Genomic DNA, 21,481 nt, shown 5'->3' with positions numbered 1-21,481 from the left:
TTGAATGGTGTCTGAGTGGTTTCTTGCCACATATGTGCAGTCATATTCGATATCTTTTTTAATTAATATGGCGCATCCACCATATCAAGCATCTCTGTCATTACGTATTACATCAAATTGGGAAATGTTAATGGGTTGAGTGTTTTTAAGCCATGTTTCCGAAATAAGTGCGACATCGATATTCTCCCCCATTAGAAGCAACTCTAAGAATCCTATATTGGCTGGTAAGGAACGAATGTTCCATTGTAGAATTCTGGGGTTCTTTAGGTTTTTTGGTTTTCTACCACGTACCATCATTGTAAGGATTTAATCAAAAAGGTGGATGAGGGCGTTCTTCCGAGAAGTTATCAGAGTGAAGTGATGAATAATTAAGCTGATTCTGTTTCCGTTTCAGTATTGCTACACATTTCCATATCTCTATTAGGTCGATATTCCTTCCGCAGTTCATCGATAATTGTTGGGTTATTTTGTACAATGTTATATAGTACTGAACCATTTTCATCTATCATTTCTTTGCTAGACATTTTATGTGAACTTATATTCTACGTTAGTTTATTTAGTATATGTATATATTTTTCGGCTTCGGATCAGGCGTGCGGGTTTGTTGGTGTACCTTGCCTGGTTCGGTCGGACTTGACCGCTTGAGATAGTGGACGTTTAGTTTTAAGTGTATGTTTTATTTCAGCGTTATTCTGCGAACGAGGGCTTCTAATTAGCTGTTTCCTGAATTGTAGTCGAGTTGATGGTGGCTGGGTGGTAGGCAGTGGAGGGAAATCTTCATCTTTTTGTGTGATATGTGCGTTAGCGAGGATGTCGAACTTGTTTTTAGAGAGTACGTTAGCATACTTTATTTTATTGGTTTCCACATTCTTTTTATAGATTTAACACTCTCTGCTATCAGCTAGATGATTTTTCCCACAATAGATACATACTATCTCAGAGTCAGACTTAGTGCATTCTTTAATGGAATGTTCTTCACCGCACTTCAGGCAACGTTGTTTGCTCCTACATTGCGAGGCTACATGATTATATCGCAGGCAGTTGGCACACTGTTTTACTGGGGGTATATACGACCTCACTTGGCAATAGCTCCCATAAATAGATACGAATTCGGCGATATTTTGACCTAGGGAGGATACCACACATGTAGTAAGGGGGGTAATTCTTACTTTATCTCCTATATTCTCAATTCTCCGCATCCTCTCTATCGATACAGGTTCTACTGTAGATTGCATGCAATTTAAAATTTCCTCGGAGTGCAGATTAACATCAACAGATCTAATAACTTCTTTCCTCTTAACTAGAAAGTCGGGAATATATACATTTAAATTTTCCTTCGCTAATATCTCACTTTCTGTTAAATAATTCGCAATCTCTTTAGTGGCAGTTGTGACTTTAATCCGGTTTTTGCCCGATGTCCGAATGTCTAGTATTGACTTTTTATTAAGTGCAGGGTCTTGAAATAGCCATTTACCGCAAAGCATAGGGTGAGCGTTACCTAGGGGTTTTTTAGTGCTCTCCAAAAAAAGAAAATTTGGGCCCGTGTCACTACTTTCAAAACGGCTTTTAGATAAACGCCGCTTTTTTCTTGGCGAAATACTTCTCCTTCTGCTAGAAATTCAGTCTTATCCATTAACATACATTTCGAGTATTCATTAAACGACGCACCTGTGAATAGCCGCTTGTTTTCATTACTACTTGATCTTACTACCGGGCTAATATTTAATTGTATAACATCTTCCAACGAAATGGATATTTTTTCTGAGACGACGCAGACTCCAAAGGCTCTAGTTGTAGTTTCGGTCCGACTGGGGGAGGATCCCCTCCCCCGTGCGATTCCCATTCAAATTAGAATGTTAATATTTTCGATAATATGGATAGGTAAAGATCCACGCAGATAAGGAGTTAGATATTTAAAAATTAATATGAGACCTTCTGTTGTTATTCAAATAAAATTAACTAGCTTCAGTTTATAAATTATAAAATAAGGTAAAATAATTACTTATTTCAATCAAACAAAATTATAAAACTGGAATTTTAAAAGTACGATTGAGGTATTTCTACTTATCACCCGTAGATAACTCCGATGTGTTTACACGTTAATCCTTCAGAGGAGCAAAGTGTGTACGTCCATCCTAATCGAATTATCCGTGAGCGACGAGTTATAAGCTTGATATCCGGATCGTTTAAAAAAAGTAACTGTGAGTAGGAACTATGTTTTTTTTAAGTTTAAAAAACTTTCCATCTTCCTTCATCCTACCGCCCTATACTCAGAGCTACCACTTCAATTGGCTTTTTAAGGGGTGGCAAGTTTCATAGGTCGTGGATAAATGAAAGCATGTTCTATGAAAGGCAGATAGGAATTTGACATACGATAGGACTTGTGAGATTTCTATTAGGCTCTTTAAAAAGAAGGAAAGGGAAGAAAAATATCTGGAGCATCAATGGTATGGTGAAAAATTTTCCAAAAAACTAAACTAGGTGGATGTAGTTGTTTATATAGTTAATTTTAATCCGACTTTTGCATCCTGTTGGCTTGTTTAAACATAATTTGTTCAAGTAACACACTTAAAACTAATTCAGGTTGGCAGAAAAATGTATGTTTTGTTTGTTTTTTGTTCCTCGTTCATACGTCAACGAGTGTTTTCGAGTACCGTAATTGATTACAGTATAAACATCGAGATCACAATTATTTCAACGATAGACAAAAACGATTAACTTGTTTTCACGTCGAATCAGCCTGTTGCCCCATTCTTTCCTCAATTAAAGAAGAAATCTGGTGTAATTGATTGGGAAATGTTCGATTTTTTAAATTGTAATACTACTTTATTCTGAAGAAAACGACTAATATGTTCTAATCACGAGATCGTAAACAAGGAGGCATGTAATTTTTGATGAATGTACTCTGGAACAAGTCCTACCGATCTTTAGAAATATCTTCCGGAAGCTTTTGATTTTTTAACAATTTATGTTAAAAACGCGTGATGGGTTTGAATGACACCGTTTAAAATAAACTTTTTTTTTATTCGAGAAATCTTGTAAATGTTTCAAATAGTTTTACATTTTGGGAATTGGTTTGTTATGCGAATTTAGTAAACGCGAAACGCCAATTGAATCCGTAATAATAAATTATATTACACAGTGTAAGAGTTCTAGTGTGATAACGATTTTGGGAGATAGTAAACCGATTTGAACTACTATCAATGTCTTCTCCCTATCTTTCAATCTTCAAATGTTTAAGACGTTAAAGACGTCACATAAAACCTTGATTTTTCGTTTTGACATAGTTTCTCATAACTTTTGACCTCGTTTTACAAAAGAGGGTTGAAGTCCTCTAATATCCGTTTTTGCACTAACAAGGGAGATCTCGAGGCAACTGTCCAACTTTGACAGAAGTTTCAAAAGAAGCGGAAAAAAGTGAAATTTTGTGTTTATATAAAACTGCCTTTTCATTGAATCATAATGATTGTTTAGAAAAAGAAAAAACAACAACAAAACTCTATTCTTTAATAAGCTTCATTGCTATATAAAAAAAATTAATTTTTTATTTGGTATCGCGATAAAAAATTAAATATTTTAAATCATGGCAATTTTCTTCTACTTCTAACATTTGTCTAAAATAACCGAAAAATTCTGTACTAAAGAGAATTTTCTCAGTTTGGCCCGATTTGACTGTCCTTTAAGTGATTTATATTAGAACGTGACGGGCATCTTACGGGACGTGTGGAGAACGAGTCCCGTAAGGCGTTTGTATTTACATTACACCGGGCTGCGTACAGCACAGCACGGCAGTAGCTGGGATATTCAACTCAATTTTTCATCAGTTTTACTAGCGTTCACGTCGGGAAGTGCTTTTTGTATGTGCGCGCGCGATAATAACATGAACTTTAACACTGTTGAATTAGCAGCCACAAAGGAGTTGAACTATGACGAGGAAAAGTTTTTATGGCTATTTTAGAATGACTCGTCAATGTTTTTCACTTCTGTTACGTGTTGAGTACTGACGGGGGTGGAGTTCATACTATACGGGACGGGGAAAGAATCGTAGGCTGCGGGCTGGCTCCGGGGCGCCGTACGGGGTTTAGCCCCGTGACCGCCCTGTGCCGCCCTAATTTGAACTCTCCTACTTGAAAACAATGAGATAATATGTTGACGTGGCCCGTAAGACAGCCGTCCCGTACCCTGCACGTTCTAATATAAAGGTCGATTTATATTAGAACGTGACGGGCATCTTACGGGACGTATGGTGAATGAGTCCCGTAAGACGTTTGTATTTACTAATTCACTACTTTCGTGGTCCGCTTGACCAATTAATACATGACAATTAATTAAGGTTTTTAGTTGAGATGAAAAAAAGCTAATGGCACGAGCGGGATTCGAACGATAGCTCAAGTGGTAGATCAGCGGCGTATCTAGCCGAAGATCGTGGGTTCGAATCCCGCTCATGCCATTAGCTTTTTTTCATCTCAACTAAAAACCTTAATTAATTGTTTGTATTTACATTACACCGGGCTGCTTACGGCTCGGCACGGCAGTGGCTGGGATCTTCAACTCAATTTTTCATCAGTTTTACTAGCGTTCACGTCGAGAAGTGCTTTTTGTATAAGCGCGCGCGGTAATAACATGAACTTTAACACTGTTGAATTAGCAGCTATTAGGTAGCTCTTGATAAGGAAGAAGACGAAAAGACAAGAAGATGGGATGTACATCCAGTTTGGAAGAAAAGGGGATCAGAAAGAGAATTCGTTACCCTCTACAAGGAGTTGAACTATGACGAGGAAAAGTTTTTATGGCTATTTTAGAATGACTCGTCAATGTTTTTCACTTCTGTTACTTGTTGAGTACTGACGGGGTGGAGTTCATACTACACGGGACTGGGAAAAAATCGTAGGCTGCGGGCTGGCTCCGGGGCGCCGTACGGGGTTTAGCCCCGTGACTGCCCCGTGCCGCCGTAATGTGAATTCTCCTACTTGAAAACAATGAGATAATATGTTGACGTGCCCCGTAAGACAGCCGTCCCTGTCGCGATTTTGAGTTATATGATCGATGATTATACCATGTAACTGAAAGCCTACTGTCGCGTTTCAAACCGTTATAATTTTTTGACATGTTCACATAGGAATTTTTACTTAATGTCTATTAAACCATAGCTTCATGGACCATCTTTTTGTCTATAGAGAAGCAATTTAACATGTAAAAATAATGTTATTCATGAAAAAATTGTTTGTGTATTTTTTGTACGTATCTTCTTAGATGGTAATCTAGGCAGGAAGTTTGCACACATTGTTATACTTAAATCAGGGTTAAATTTTGTTCACGTAATTCGAAATGTTTGTTATACATGTCAAGGTTTTTTTATACTTTTGAAATTTGTAAAAATCGTGGCATGAACGCTGGATTTCTATTTTTCATATATTTATAAGTTCATAGAGCTGTTTTAAACTTAGATTTGATAATTTCCTTCCGGTCTACACTCTTTGAGATCCGACTTACAGACTGTTAATCTTATTATTTGTTTCTTTCTATAAGTCGAAAAATCAAAAGACCCTAGAAAAGGACAATATGGAGTATTGTAAATCCTCTTGACGCTGAAAATACTCTCCAATCTTATCTAAATGTAGGTTGAACAAAATCGGCCGGTGTAAGTGGAAGAACATACCTTCATAACAATGAGAGGTATTATTACAAAAGTGCCTTTTATTCAACTCATTAGAGTATAAAAAGTAAAAATGAAGCTAACTCACCCCGCTTACATCCCTTCGCGCTATCGGATTGTGTTCTTTTCAAAGTTGCCTTTTTTTTCTAAATGAAGGACTTTTTATACTACGATGATGATATTGTTAAATAAAATGGCTGGCTGAATAAAAGTTAACTGTTATGGAATATAACAACAACATACGTGCCACCAAGATAATCGGGGACGATAAAAATAGCGACCCGTCATCCGTGGGACTAAACAAAATACCTCACAATTTAAATGAAGTTTTTAATGTTTTACATTGATTTTTAAACAAACTGGTTTTGATTAGGATCAATAATTAATTTTATTTTTAAAGAAAACTACATTGCAGGTATTATGCAATGGAAATGCGACAATCTTCTATCGAGTAATGAAGACCGCAGAAATCTTGCTTAAAGTTATTCATAGTTCATTTACTTAAGTTTTTAGTTGAGATAAAAAGTCACTGTCACGAGCGAGATTCGAACCCACGATTTTCGGCTAGATACGCTGCTGCTCTACCGCTTGAGCTATCGTGACCTCGATCGACTTGGTCACTAACTTCCCATCTCAACCCCACCTTTTGAATTTTACCTCCATTTTGCCGCTTTTCAAATGTCGTGTAATCTATTTGATTCTCGGCGACAAATGAAATGGCCACGAAGAGCTTTAGTGAAGATATACTTCATTTTAACTTATTAACTTCACTAGTTTTCGTAGTCCGCTTGACCAATTAATATCTTTTAATTATTTAAGGTTTTTAGTTGAGATAAAAAAGTCAGTGTCACAAGCGGGATTCAAACCCACGACCTTCGGCTAGATACGCCGCTGCTCTACCACTTGAGCTATCGTGCCAATGCCAAGCCATCTCAACCCCACCTTTTGAATTTTCCCTCCTTTCCCTCCTCCTGCCTGAAAAATGGCAAAAAGGAGGGAAAATTCAAAAGATGGGGTTGAGATGGGAAGTTAGTGTCCGAGAGGATCGAGGTCACGATAGCTCAAGTGGAAGAGCAGCGGCGAATCTAGCCGAAGATCGAGGGTTCGAATCCCGCTCGTGACACTGACTTTTTTATCTCAACTAAAACCTTAATTAATTGAAAGTTGTATAAAATGTAATCCGGGACTGCAGCTTGATCCCTGGGGGATCCTTTTTCAACGTTACGCTTCAAAGAAATCAGTATAGATTGCTAGGGGATAACGTTTTTAATGCCCTTTGTACATCGAGAGAGATCATAAGGATGTTATTTTTAAGTTAAATTGTTCCTCAATGTGTTCAACTTTCAACCGTACAGTATGCGGAAGGAAACCATACTGTTGTTGAGAGATATATCCATTTCTGTGAACGTGGTTCATAATACGATTTATTATTACTTCCACCAGTAGCTTACCCATAACGGGAGTAACCTGATTGGTCTGTATTTCTTTACGTTCTCTCTTCCTTTCCTTCCAAACACCACACAATACATGCCTTTTTCCAGACCTCAGGGAATGTTCACCGTCTCAAACATTGATTAAATAAGGTGCATATGCTGTAAGGGGTAATATTAAGTACTCTATTTATAATTTCCTTAGTAAAACCATCCATCTCCGGTGTTTTCCCTGAAGTCCATAATTACGTTTTGTATTATGTTTCTTCTGAATTCATTATCATCCTCTTTATACACATCTTGAGATCCTTTTTCCCTTATATTGATGTGCTCTTTGTCGTGTGGTGTTATCGGTAGGTACGAAATGGTCCATTATGATAGAAATTGTATTTCGCAATGTTTTTGTATAAGTCCCCTCAGGTTTTTTTTTAAATGAGGAAAAAGTTATTAGCTTGCGTAGCTTTAATGCTGCTATTTATTTGGGGTACCATGTCCACTAAATCAGAACAATCCTTACTTTTTTATGAGATCGGTTTGTCTTCATCAGGGTTCGTTTTGTATTCGTTAACATTTGTCAACTTATCTGATATATCTTTCCTTGATTTGCCTAATTTATATTTTAAGAGCTTTATCAAAGTTGACTATTTAGCTTTGTTTTTTTAAAACTTATATGTATGTCCTAATTCTATCCCATTTAACTTTAAATTATGTTCAATGTAATTTTGTATTATGTAATATTTTACTCTGTTAGTACTTACAGAACCAAGAAAGTCTTCCTTAAACTTTAGACATGGAGTTTGGAAACCCGTTAAGCTTATATTCTATTCACTAGTTTTCGTGGTCGGTCCGCTTGACCAATTAATATCTTTCAATTAATTACGGTTTTTAGGTGAGATATAAAAACTTCACTAAAGCTCTCCGTGGCCATTTCATTAGTCGCCGAGAATCAAATATATTACACGACATGTGAAAAATGGCAAAAAGGAGGGAAAATTCAAAAGGTGGGGTTGAGATGGGTAGTTAGTGTCCGAGTGGATCGAAGTCACGATAGCTCAAGTGGTAGAGCAGCAGCGTATCTAGCCGAAGATCGTGGGTTCGAATCCCGCTCGTGACACTGACTTTTTTATCTCAACTAAAAACCTTATATTCTGTGTCAATTGCATCAGGTTTGCTGAAGGCTACAACAGAAACAACAAATGAATCACATAGGGTTTTAAATGCTCTTTCCCTTGTCATAATCAAATTTACAGTAGGATAAACATTTCATGAGATACGGGTGGATTTATGGAGTAAAGTTATGAACGTTGAAATAACCGGAAATGTGAAATATGTAGAATACAATTGAGAACCAGACATTGGTCAGAGGCATTTTTAGTCAAATTTGACTTGTAGGATAACCTTTGGACGTATTGACGTTTGGTCACGGCATCCCTTGTACATAGATATATAAACAGAAAAAGTTACATCACTAGGGGGCTTGACACTGTTTTGACTTACCCATTTGAATACTACGATGCTAGTAGTTCCCTCAAGAATAGTTATATAATTAAAAAAAAGAAAGAAAATTGATCAATAAAAAAATGTTGTGCCACGGTGCTGTTATAAAATAAGAAGTCGGCGTCGTTTGTTTTTTCTCTTTGAGTCCCATTTTATTGTCAACCGGGAAATAAAATCTTTGAAATATTTCTTATAATTGCAAAACACAATAACGACCGTTCCGAAGTTAAATGGTCCGATGCACTTTTGTAACTTGAACACCCTGAGATACAAGGCAAAAGGAAATACGACTGTTTTAGCATTGAGCGCGAAATACGGGGATAGAGTTAGAACTGAAATTATGAGAAAGTATGTCTCCGTTGTTCATAATGTACAAAGAGAATAGAAAAATTTAGGATTTACGACGTAGTCGACACGTTATCGCACTGTGGCGTCTCATGTTTCGAATTGTCCGCTTGATTGGGTAATCTGTGATTTTGGAATGCTCCCCGTTTGTTAAATGTTAAGTTTAATTGGTTTAAAATGATTTCCAGATCTGTCGTCGAAGAGCGAAATGGTAATTGACATGGGACACAGATCTTTGATGAGTACGGCGAAATGCAATTATCAGGGCTACGACATGAAAATAGCTACTTAAAATGAGACGAGTTTATAAAAAGGGATATCGATTTTCCAAGGGATGTATGTCCCCTTTATAAATTGTCACATTATTGTTTAAACTATTAATCAAGGGAGCAATATAATTCATGCTGTACTGCAAAAAGTCACTCATTGGGTCGTCTTAACTCGCGAGTTTGTTGAATTACTCAGACGCGTTTCGTCATTGCGTCATCTTCAGTGAGAAAGGGGTTTTCAGCATTTGCATACATTTCCATACACGAATTCCAAATGTACAGAAAAACCATTTCAACTGGCTATATCTTAAACCCACAATCTAACCACCCTCACCAACACAATATTTCAGCACTACGGCACATGTTCCACAGAATAAAATCGATCTCACGCAACACTAAAAAGTGCAACAAAGAACTGTGAACAATAACGGTTGTAGCAATGACGGTACAAAACAAGCTCCATCCAGAAACTACTAAAAAAAGAAGACAATATATAGAGGAAAATAAACCTACAGACTAACTTGTGACAACAAACTCGGACTAAAAACGCACTAAGGACAAACAATAACACAGGTAAACGAGTTTGAGTAATTCAACAAACTCGCGAGTGAAGACAGACCCAATAAGCGACCCTATGCCGATTCAGCATTACTTCACCGACTCGCTGACCAACGCCCATCTGATCAACTTCATCAATATAATTAACGGTCATTAACTCACTTCTAGCAATATATTTTCACATTAGTTAACCGATGTTGGACGATATATCAACTAACGGAGAGCTTTAAAATGTTAACATTTTTGTTTATAATTGCAATCTACTTCTTTGGACAGTCGTTTTCTCGTGTTTTGTTCAGGCCTTGTGTTACTTTTCTATAGGGGTTCGTTCAAAGTATTTTTTACTTTACGTTAGCAAGACTAAATGAATTATCCTTTAATTATTTGTGGGCAGTTGTACTTTGCGAATTGACAGAGTTTTTCTCTCGTTGAATTGACCTGTTTGACAAGTGACAATGGTATGAATGGGCAGAATGACAACAGCGAGCCATTGAATTGCCGAGCTTTTGGTGATTACATGATAATTAACTTAATCAATACAATAAATTTGATATATAGTTAGAAGTTATGATACGATTAGATTCGAGGATAGTGCAAATTGCTGGAATGTTTCAAAAGGAATAATAATCAGCAGCAGAAATAAAAGTTTTCATGTGAAATTGGTTATAACACAGAAATTAAACGAATCAACAAAGAAAAAAATGCTTTAACTGTTAATTAATTACAATGAAATTAAAAATTACAACACGAATTGTAATTTTAACAATAGAATTGCCACCTATCTTAGGGCTCCTATACCCAACTGCATATCATCTCCGAAAGCTGCGTTGAGCGACTATATCATCTCATCTCCTGGCCGGCCTGACCGCGCGTGAAGCCAAAATCCTGCGTATGACGTTCGGTGTTGATATGAATACCGACCACACTCTGGAAGAGAAATAGCTTTCAGCGCTGTAGACTGTGTGCCGCAAATTACCCTGCTAAACTGTTGCATCACTCGAGAGCTAAGAATACTGAGTGGGGGTGTTTTCTTGAGGTGTCAAAAACGTTTGACCTAGTGTGGCACTACACCGCAGATACCCCAACTTCACCCTCTACCATCACTGCATCCTTTGCCGACGACACAGCTGTGCTCTGTTCCCTATTCCACAATCACATCGGAACAGCTCCAGGCATATGTCTTGTAAATAACTGAATAGAGCAAACACTGGTGTATAGAGCTTAATGAAAGCAAAAGACCCATGTATCATTCACCCTTCAAAGCAAAAACCCCTCGACAAAATTCCTCAATAATACTTCCATCCGAAAAGCAGGCCTGTTACCTTGGGTTCCGTCTAGACTCATGACTAACCTGGAACCACCACACACGAGTAAAACGACAGGAATAAAGCAATCTTTACTACTATCCAACTACAGTCACACAAACGTTTTAACGAAAAACAAATTGACAATCTACAAGACATTACTTAAACCAATATAGACGTACGCACTAAAACTGTGGGGCATAGTTAAACCTTTCGACATACAAAGAATATATTCCTTTCAATGCTGCAAGTTCTCAGAACCTCTTACTAGGTCTCCAACATCACTTTCAACAATAAACTATGTTCTCACCCCCAATCGAGTTTTCTAATCTTTATCCAATAGAAATCGAGGATTCGTCCTCGCTTATGGTTGGAAAAACAACAATGGCTGTTAACTCCCCTCATGACAAATGATCTATGTCATTTGTAAATCCAGCTCATTGCATAAGTGTAAATAAGGTTACAGATACAAAAAAAAAATATATATATATATAAAAAATACAACGTACATTGAAAATGTAGGCAACTTTCGAGGTCTAGGCCGGTTTAACCTGAGTTTTTTGTCAAACATATTTGAACATGTGTTGCATTTCGACAGAAAAATATACTTATTATTAAATTTAGTTTTCGTGGTCCGCTTGACCAATTGCTATCTTTCAATTAATTAAGGTTTTTAGTTGAGATAAAAAAGTCAGTGTCACGGGCGGGATTGGAACACACGATCTTCGGCTAGATACGCCGCTGCTCTACCACTTGAGCTATCGTGACCTCGATCCACTCGGACACTAACTTCCCCTCTCAACCCCACCTTTTGAATTTTTTCTACTTTTTGCCATTTTTATCTCAACTGAAAACCTTACTTAATTGAAAGCTCAAATGGTGGAGCAGCGGCGTATCTAGCCGAAGATCGTGGGCTCGATCCCGCTCGTGACATTGACTTTTTTTATCTCAACTAAAAAACTTAATTAATTGAAAGATACTTATTATTATTTCCTTTAGGTTTTCCTCAGAATTTAATTGAGATTGTAAAGAAATCTTACTTTTACAGGTTAGTTGTCTGTAAAGTTTCTATTTAAAGTAGTTTCTCGTATATTTTCAATCAGATCTTTTTTAAAAATATACTATTCTATGATAATTTTTGTTGTTGAAAACATAGCCTGAATATAAACTATTATCTGAGTGCTTTTTACAGTATATATTGACAAGTTATTAAGTCCCTTAGCCATCCCTTAAGGCAGATTCTCGATTGCGTTGTTTTGTCAGGGCAAGCCGGTCCCACCAAATCCAATTACAGCTAGCGGAATCTTTTAAAACGGGGTTGTTTAGGACAAGAGCAATCAGCGGGATCTCGCTTTTCAACAGGGATAATAAAAAAAAACCCTAATGTTGGAAATGGATAGCCTTAGGCAGCTGAGGGAGATTCGAGTTTAATGATTTTGCACACTTTTGTCTGTTTTCCCATCCAGAGTAAATTTAAAAACGCCGGCTAAAGAGTTAGATCGATGTCCCCTGGCTTGGAAACCTTTCAATGCCAAATGGGGAAATTCATTTGGAAAAGCGTTGAAAAGGAAATCGGCCAGAGTGAGCCTAAGCTTAAAATTGGATTGCGCATAAAGTACAGAAAGAAAAAGGTTATTTGAAATGAAAAAGTGAAGAAGAACGAGTTTGAATTCAAAATATCAATTTGATACTCCATGAATTTATATTGTATTTATGCAAAAATATATAATGAGAAAAGGAGAAATTCTGGATTACTTAAATATTTGCAAGAAGTAGCAGTCATTGGCTTTCTTCTTTAACAAAAAATATATCTACGATCAAATTATTATTAATTATCTAACTAAATGTTTTATTAACTTTATTTATGATTTATTATTAACTGGAGATTAAAATCCTTTTCCTAAAATTTGACGAAAATAGTTACAATATTTATATGATCTTTACAAATCTGCTTAAATATGTTTAACAACACCTCCCATGGTGTTTATAATTCGAAACGATAGCTTAAATTAACAGCGGATGCTGAAGAAACACTCTCTCTGTTAATTTATAATATTGAATTTTCAAAGAAAACGTTTATGTGCTGCGAGCCCACTGCGCTTCAACTTGAGTTAGAGTTAGGCTCGCTTCCCCAGAGACACCTCTGTAAACAAACCACCGTTGAATTAATGACGAATCCGTCCCCTTATGAAAGGGAAAATTTATCAAAACAAATTAAAATACAAGAAAGTTAGCAAGCTGATAGACAATTCAGTTTCATCCTCTCCAGCATTAACAGAATACCAAGTGAAATAAAACAAAAATTAATTTCTTTTTTCAACATTGGTTTTTCTAAAGTTCTCTATATTATTTTTTAAGTATTTTTTTTCAGTTGCGTTAAAAAAGGAAAATGTATAATCTTGAATCGAAGAAAATTCGAAAGTTTCCTTAAATCTAAGGGTTTGTTCAACCGGAAAACCAAAACTTTTTGTATGAGTTTAATTATTAGAAAAAGATATAACAATTATATCTCATTATTTTAAAAACCAGAAGTTACGCAAACAATACGTTCTGGGATTTAAAAAAGATTCCTAGTTGTTATTCAACAAGTAAACCATGCGTGCCAGATTGTCGTGCTTTATATCGGCCTTGTTTTCAAAACTTCGTTTTAAAGATCTGGTGCGTTTCATCTTCCTTTTCTTAACCAAATCACGTTAGATCGTAGGGAGAGATAGCGGATTGAAATATTTTGGAATTTTCCTCGGTGATTCTGTCAACAATTTTGTCCCTTTCGATCCTGTAAAGAGATAAAGGCAATTATGTTGAACTTGCTGAACTTCGTATTGGATTATCGAACTTCAGAACATTTTACTGTAAAAAAAGTATATTTACAAACTCTAATTTTTAAAAATACACTATTCTTTCACCCATGAACACAAGGTGCACAGTAATACACATAAGTTAAAGCAAAGTATCTGAAACTTATTTAAACAAATTTCGAGACTGAATGATCTTTGACAAGAAAATCTACTATTCAAAAATAGCTAAATATTTTTTAATTTGCCGAGTGATGAATTAACAAAACTGTCAATTTATTACATCTAGTTTTCCAAGAAAATAGCCAATTTTGCTTAGCTTTATATTGGATAAGTGGAACAAAATTTTAAGGAGTTTCGTTAATTTGTTTTAAGAATTTACAAACGCTAAGTTTTAAAAATTCATTTCGCTTTTTATCTTTAAGCCCAACGTACGCAGTACGTAATTTCATTATTATTTCATCAACAATTTGAACAGTGAGAAAAAATATATAATGCTGGATAGCTTACGTGATTATTTTTCTTTAGTATATTTTCATATTCCATTCAAATCATTCAAGGGTTTAGCGTCTAAATGATGATTTGTTAACATGGAACTTTGTTTATTTGTAGGAACATTTTCAGCACGTTAAATAATTTACAATAAAATATTCTTCACTTGGCTATGGAAACTCAAAACAACTCTCTCATTCATCATTTCCCAAGCAACAGATAATAATGAAATAAAATCTTAATATTTTTAATAAATAAAAATATTTTTTCAATATATGTAAAATGAAAAGATCCCATGCAAATTTATGTTAGAAAATTTATTTCAAAAATGCACATTCTTTGTTTCTATTGTCATTATCCATCAGTAATAGAGGAAATTTGTATTAGAAATAAATTGTTCCTTAAATAAGAACAATGGCTGAGCGACTATGCCGAATTACTTCATAATTGCTGGAGTTGCTCAAGGTAGCATCCTGTGCTTCTTTGTGTATTCTATTCTCTATCTGAGTTTGAATCAGAAAAAAATTATAAGAGGTGTCCCAGGTAAAAATGAACCTCCTCTAATATTTATACTTTTTAATAATATCAAAATATTGCCACAGTAAACCCCCATTAAATTTTCCAGTAGTATTCAGAAATTATATTTTTGCGCATTGCGCGTGTGCGCAAATATGCGCAATTGACATCAACTTTCTTTGTTAAATAGAAACCCTTATTTTTTATTATAGATTTGTATTCTACGAAAAATTAGATGATAAATTGACTCCTCCGACGATTTTTTTACGTCAAACGTAAAGTCGCTAGTCGATATCCAGTTCACTGAGTGCCAGAAAATACCTTTTATTGCCACCGCACCATTCTTAGTTCAATGAGTGCCAGAAAATACCTATGTCCAGGATGTGGGAAGAGGAAATAAATAAATTGTTATTTTCCATTAATGCTATGCGCAATCTTCGATTTTCCCATCAATGCGCGTCTTTTGTTTGACGTAAACAATCGATTTAGGGGCCAGTTTTTATGAATTTTTTCGTAGAATTCAAATCTTCAATAAAATGTAGGAGTCTCTATTTAAAATAAGAAAATTGATGTCAAAATAGAATTTTTTAATACTACTGAAAATGTTAACGGGAATTTATTGTTAGAACTTTTTGATATTACTAAAAATGATAAATTTACGAGGAGAGTCATTTCGGACACCCAGTATATAGAATTGTTTTTCTTTGTTAATTATTACCAATGCCAAGCGAATACCATAGTGGCAAATTTCTCCAGTAAAAAAACAAAAAAAAACATTTATATGTATCAAAAGCTAGTAATGTCAACTAATTAATATACTATTATATATTTATTATACATTATATATATTATTTATAATGTAGTAATATACGTCTTGATTAGTATAGAGCGCTTTTACTCTAGTAACAATTTTTGCAAAATCGCCAATAAGGAAAACTCCATGCCTGCAATTAAGTCATTCTGAAAAAAGTATATGATTTAAATTAACAGTTCCGTTTTTAGGAAACTATTGTTTTACGTTGATTCCCATACGTGCGACAATTTATGGCATGTCGCTGAAGAAAATGAGGACTGTCATGTCTTGAAATATTTCCGTTTAAGACAACTTTTAAAATTTTATTATTGGAATAGGAGCTTCTCAGTAAGGTTTGTATTGAAAGCAGATGGGTCCAAAAAAAATCTTCGTCAAATTTATTTATTCGTATAGATTACTAACAAATGTGTAGTGTTCAGTGACCGTTAGTTAATGGTTATTTGGAGATCGTGAGATGCGGTCTGGTGTAACGTAGGTTTTAGAAAAACATTTTCTTTATCGTGCCAACGTTTCGATCTTTATTGAGGTCATCCTCAGTGCTCAAAGTGTTTGTTTTCTGTATAGTTGTGTCATTCTTGTGTGTCGTGTTGAGAATCTCCACTACTATTATAGTTGATAAATGATTAACAAATAATAAAGTTTTTGTATTCTACGATCTTTCGAGTGGTATATCGGAAACTGAAAAGGAGAGGATCTACTTCCTCTCAATCTCAAAACTTGGCAAACTCATGCATAACTTATCAACTGTTAATGTTTTTCTTTCTTCTTCACCAAAACATTTTACATTACAACCCCGAAAAATACGTCATTTTAAAGGAACATTTGACATTATTTTGTACCACTTTTTCGACAGCTTTAATTGAAATTATTAACATAAATATTAAAACACAATCCTTACCTTAGCTCACCTGTTAACAAGCGATTCGATTTATTTATAACGTTATTTATGTAACTATAAAACTAAATATGAGGGAGGGAAGGAGTGAGAGGGAGAGAGAGAGAGAGAGAGAGAGAGAGAGAGAGAGAGAGAGAGAGAGAGAGAGAGAAAAAGGAAGGCATAGAGTTTCGTTTTAACGATTGAGAATTTTCAAGGTAAAAATTTTAAATTTATTTGTATTTTTTAATTTAAATTTAAATAAATGCTAGGGGAAATGATTATAAGATAATAGGTGTACAATACAAACAGTATTATGTGTTTTAACCATGAGATTAAGATAGAATTAGCTGTACTATATAATAAGGAAATAGTTTTTTTTTTTTTAACGAGAGAGAGAGAGAGAGAGAGAGAGAGAGAGAGAGAGAGAGAGAGAGAGTGAGAGTGAGAGTGAGAGAGAGTGAGAGAGTATGCGTATGGTTATATGTGTATGAGAGAATTTGCAAGAAATGCAATTTTAATAATTTTAATGAAAATTTTTTCTATTGTTACAAAATTTATGAAAGATAATTTACCTTAAGATATATGCAATATTTCAAGATTTAACATGTCCGCAAACTTGATTGTAAAATGTAGAATTAGAAGAATTAAAAATAGAAAGAAGAGGGAAGTTGTCAGAACGTATAGTTCTTTCAATAAGTATTTTGTAGTTATAAATATTTGTACTATAGTTAGCGGAATGGTAGAAAGGATGGAGGAATTATTATGCCTGGTCCCGTAACTCGGTACAGAAATGTTAATTTGACTAGTAGTAAGTAAACAAAGGGCTGTCAGTGTAATTGTTGATTATTTTGAGAAGAGTAATTCAGTCAGAGCGAAGTCTGCGATCTCTAGGGGACAAATTAAAGTCCGGTTCAAGTTGTCTATTTTCAGTGATAGTTATTCCAATTTTATAGGCAAGAATTCCGAGAAATTTAAATATTACAGATTGAAGTTTATGAATAGATTTAAACAGTCAAGAGATTCCAAACAGGAGAACAGTTATTTGATCTTACTAGCGAAATGTAAAAAAATGTCACGGTATTAGTGTTGAGATCAGTAGAGTAATGAGATAAGAAACCCCAACATTGTTATGTTGGAGGATTTAATATGATCAGTTAGTGCAGAAGAATTTAATTTTAGCCAAAAATAACACCAAGAATTTGTAATGTTTTAACGAAATTTACGGGAGGGGGAATGTAGTTTCTAACTAGTAAGTTTCCATTCTACAGATAAGAAAAAAAATAACTTTTAGACAACACTATGAAGAGTTAAATAATAAAATCCAAATTTATAAGCATATGAGTCATTGGAACAATTCTTTTTATCTCGTAATGTAGCGATAAATAGGTTTATCTATAATTTTTAATACGTGTTGTCTACGCTGTCTGGGAAATATGAGTTTTGGTGTACGTACTCCACGCTGGAACATGTACGACTCGTAGGATCCTTCAAATCTGGAAAAAATTCTGAAATATAAAGTTCTGTCTGTCTGAATCGGTTAATGCCCTATGGCCATCGCAATCTCCGATACAGATCAATCAAAACAACACGTATAATGAATTTTCCCACGTTCACCCCATTCTGACGCAAATGGTTAAAAAAAAAAAAAAAANAGGCCCTAAACCGCTGTAGACCACGGTAGATTGTATGAGTCAAATGGTTAAAAAAAAAAAAAATTTGAAAAAATGCTTGGCGCCGTTTACAGCGGGTTATACATGAGGGAAAAAATTGATTTATCTTCAGGTTGTACTGCCATTTTGTGCCAGGAAACAATTAACCTTTGTGTATTAACCTTTGTTTCAAACAAGCAAGATGAGTTATCTAAAATTATGTTTGCCCTCTTTGGGTGCAACGGCCCCAGACACCATCAAGCCCCATGTTGACTTGGGTACGACCGAGTTGGAAATGCACATTAAACACTGTCCCTTCAGTTAACATATTCACAAATAAGCATACAACTATAATGCATTAGATAATGCTTGTTCAGTGTGCTATAATCGAAGTATTATTTTATTTATTTTACATTAATTGTACTGCTTTTTTTAAAATTCTAACCGATGTTTGAATTTCATTTAGAATCATATTTTCAGACCATTTGATATTAATCGTTCTAGTTATATTTATTTTTACATTCACTAGTTTCGTGGTCCGCTTGACCAATTAGTCTCTTTCAATTAATTAAGGTTTTTAATTGAGATAAAAAAGTTAGTGTCACGAGCGGGATTCGAACCTACGATCTTCGGCTAGATACGCCGCTGCTCTACCACTTGAGCTATCGTGACCTCGATCCACTCGGACACTAACTTCCCATCTCAACCCCACCTTTTGAATTTTCCGTCTTTTCAATAAATTTATTCTTGTTTGTCGTGTATTAGGAATTTTAGTTTTTGAAAAAAAAAACGAAAAAATTGTTTACTAATTGAATTGTGATTGTAATGTTGTTTTCGTATTTTTGGACTGTTCTGTTGTTGAACGAAGTCTAATAAATTTCATAACAGACAGACATAAAATGTTTCAATTGATAGTTAATGGAACTACCTTGTTTATCGTTTCATATTTATGGGATATTAACGCTGTTCAAAAGGGAGGATGTGTATTAAAATGATACCACTCTGATTTATTTGTTTGGAGGGAAAGTATCCCTGAACGCAATAGAACAATCACAGTGGTGGTAAAAATAAATTTTGTATCACCCTCGAATTCTTGGCCCTGTATGTAGCTACATTGATACACAAAAATGAAAATATATTTAATTTATTAAAGAAAATAATTAAAATGGGAGTAAATTAAATTACTTGACTTAAGATTGTATTATTAAACAGATAGTATTTTGTAGCAAGGCTGGCTCTGGTTAATTAAAGTCAAAGACAAATAATAGGACGTGTATCAACTATATTAAAATAAAATATATATACTTTTCTTAAACCTCTTACACTGGATTAGGAACTTTTTGAAATAGGAACTTATTTTTACAATTTAAAGATAAAATAAAGCACTATTAATGTTTTACAAGTTAATGTAGAATACGTTATGCAGGCAACTATTTTTTTTATTGTTTGTTTAATTATTATTTGTTTAAACAATTATTTTTACAAATTACCTACTTTGATAAGATCTGTTTGATTAAAAAAAATATGGAACACCAATTTTATGTTAGATCCATTAAAAAAACTCGACGATTTAACTAGCCAGCTCCTTCTCATAAAAACAGGCAATTGCAATGTGAAATGTATAATTAAGATAATAAGCGATGGGAGGGCGGAAAGTGATCAGCCTGTAATAATAAAACCCATTATACATTAAGCCGGATAATATGATTTTACGTGCTTGGAAAAAAACATGTTCAAACAAAGAAAAAAAAACCAATCCTAATTTGAAAATTCGGTCCGAATCGTAAATGGGATTATCATGGATGCCCTCGCACAGTACAAATTAGTTTATAACGCTGCGAATTAAAAATACAAATGCGATACCTGCAACGTAATTAACGAAAAGGTAAACATTTATAATTATCAGTTGACAAGATTTATTATTGGATGTAGTCGTTGTTATAGCATAGGGTTTGATCAGAAATTAATGTTTGTATTTCATTAAAATTCGTATAATTTTATTTGTTTGTTAATAATAACCTATGATTTATTGTAAGCTCGTCTTTTTCTCTTTAACATTAGTAAAACATTTCATTGGAAGTGCATTTTCTTTTTTGAGACTCGTTTGTTTGTATTTATTGTGTAGTTTTTCGTATTATACGAATACCCACATAGTAAAAAGCATATGATTCGATTTTGGATTAGGCAGCATGTCGAATTTCAGTACACTTTTATCTAAATCATAAAAGTAATTACTTATGCTATACATAGAAAGACACTCAAATACAAAGGCAAGGAGACTTGTATTTTATTTGTTTCAAACTATTTATATATATTTTCATCGCTATATTAATTATAACATACTTATTTTAATGCAAACCAAATTACAAGAGAACATGAGTTCTAATAAAAATGATTTAATTGTGATGATAAATTAAAATTTAACTAATAATTGGATATAGTAGTGCTGGTTTTGCTCTTAGTAATGATTATTACCTTCTGTGGCCTCACGGAGAGACTTAATTAAGTCTCCTAGGCATCAAGTAAATAAACGATCGAATTTCGGCTAGTGAAACCGAATCGTATTCTTCCTATTTGAAGATGTTCTACGTTTGTTTGAAGTGAGGAACGATGGCTAACCCGTTTCTTTATCAAGTCCGATAAGTGTTCTGTGGGATTCATGTCGGGAGAAAGTGCTGGTCAATTCATTGTGCTAATCCCATAACTGCATGTCTTTGAAAAAGCTGTTACTCACGCAAGGCGCATGAGGAAAGCGTTCTCCACGTCTTCTCCGCATACACCGTCCCGCCGTGTGATTGCCACATTCCAAGCCGGCACCCATCTGTGAATCGACCAGCCCACCGTTGTTGCATGATTGAAGCGGCATCATGCAACATGATTTAATGACATGATGATTTGCGACTAGTCGTCTTTCTACTCGATACTTCTACAGTTGTAGAGAATCTGATGCGGGACGTCTAGAGACTAAGTTATTCTCAAGAAATCTTCTGATGACGGACAGTTTATCGACTATTAATCAAGGAATCCGTTAAGTGACATAATGAGAGCAATAAAACGATCTTCTCTAGCCGCCGTACATTGGGGTCGATCACTACCGTCTCTTTGTAGAGACTTCCGGAGGCCCTAAACCGCTGTAGACCACGGTAGATTGTATGAGTGGAGGCAGCACGGCCCCCGAGACCGGCCAGGAAGGACACCTGGGCTCTCCATTTGTAACGGACTGTTCCCGATGGTGGTGGATAAAAACCTTACATGGTAAAGCTACCCCTGGAAAAGTCC

The 21,481-nt window shown here is 34.9% G+C and overlaps 1 protein-coding gene across 2 annotated transcripts in view; it reads left to right on the top strand.

The window, feature by feature from the left end:
• LOC106665537 (ATP-binding cassette sub-family G member 1-like) overlaps positions 1-21,481 on the top strand; it is a 242,947-nt gene that overhangs the window by 17,158 nt on the left and 204,308 nt on the right. The window contains exon 1 of one of the 2 annotated variants that reach the window (XM_014392018.2): positions 2,178-2,201. The exons of the other annotated variant lie outside the window; for it this stretch is intronic. The gene's annotated coding sequence lies outside the window, so the exon portion shown is untranslated. Of the gene's footprint in view, positions 1-2,177; positions 2,202-21,481 lie in introns of those variants that run through there. 2 annotated transcript variants of the gene reach the window in all.

This window comes from Cimex lectularius, unplaced genomic scaffold, assembly GCF_000648675.2.
Source record: "Cimex lectularius strain Harlan isolate CLEC.00 unplaced genomic scaffold, Clec_2.1 scaffold37, whole genome shotgun sequence".
Lineage (NCBI taxonomy): Eukaryota > Metazoa > Arthropoda > Insecta > Hemiptera > Cimicidae > Cimex > Cimex lectularius.
Note: the sequence above shows the minus strand (reverse complement) of the source record. Positions and strands in the feature narration are given on the sequence as shown.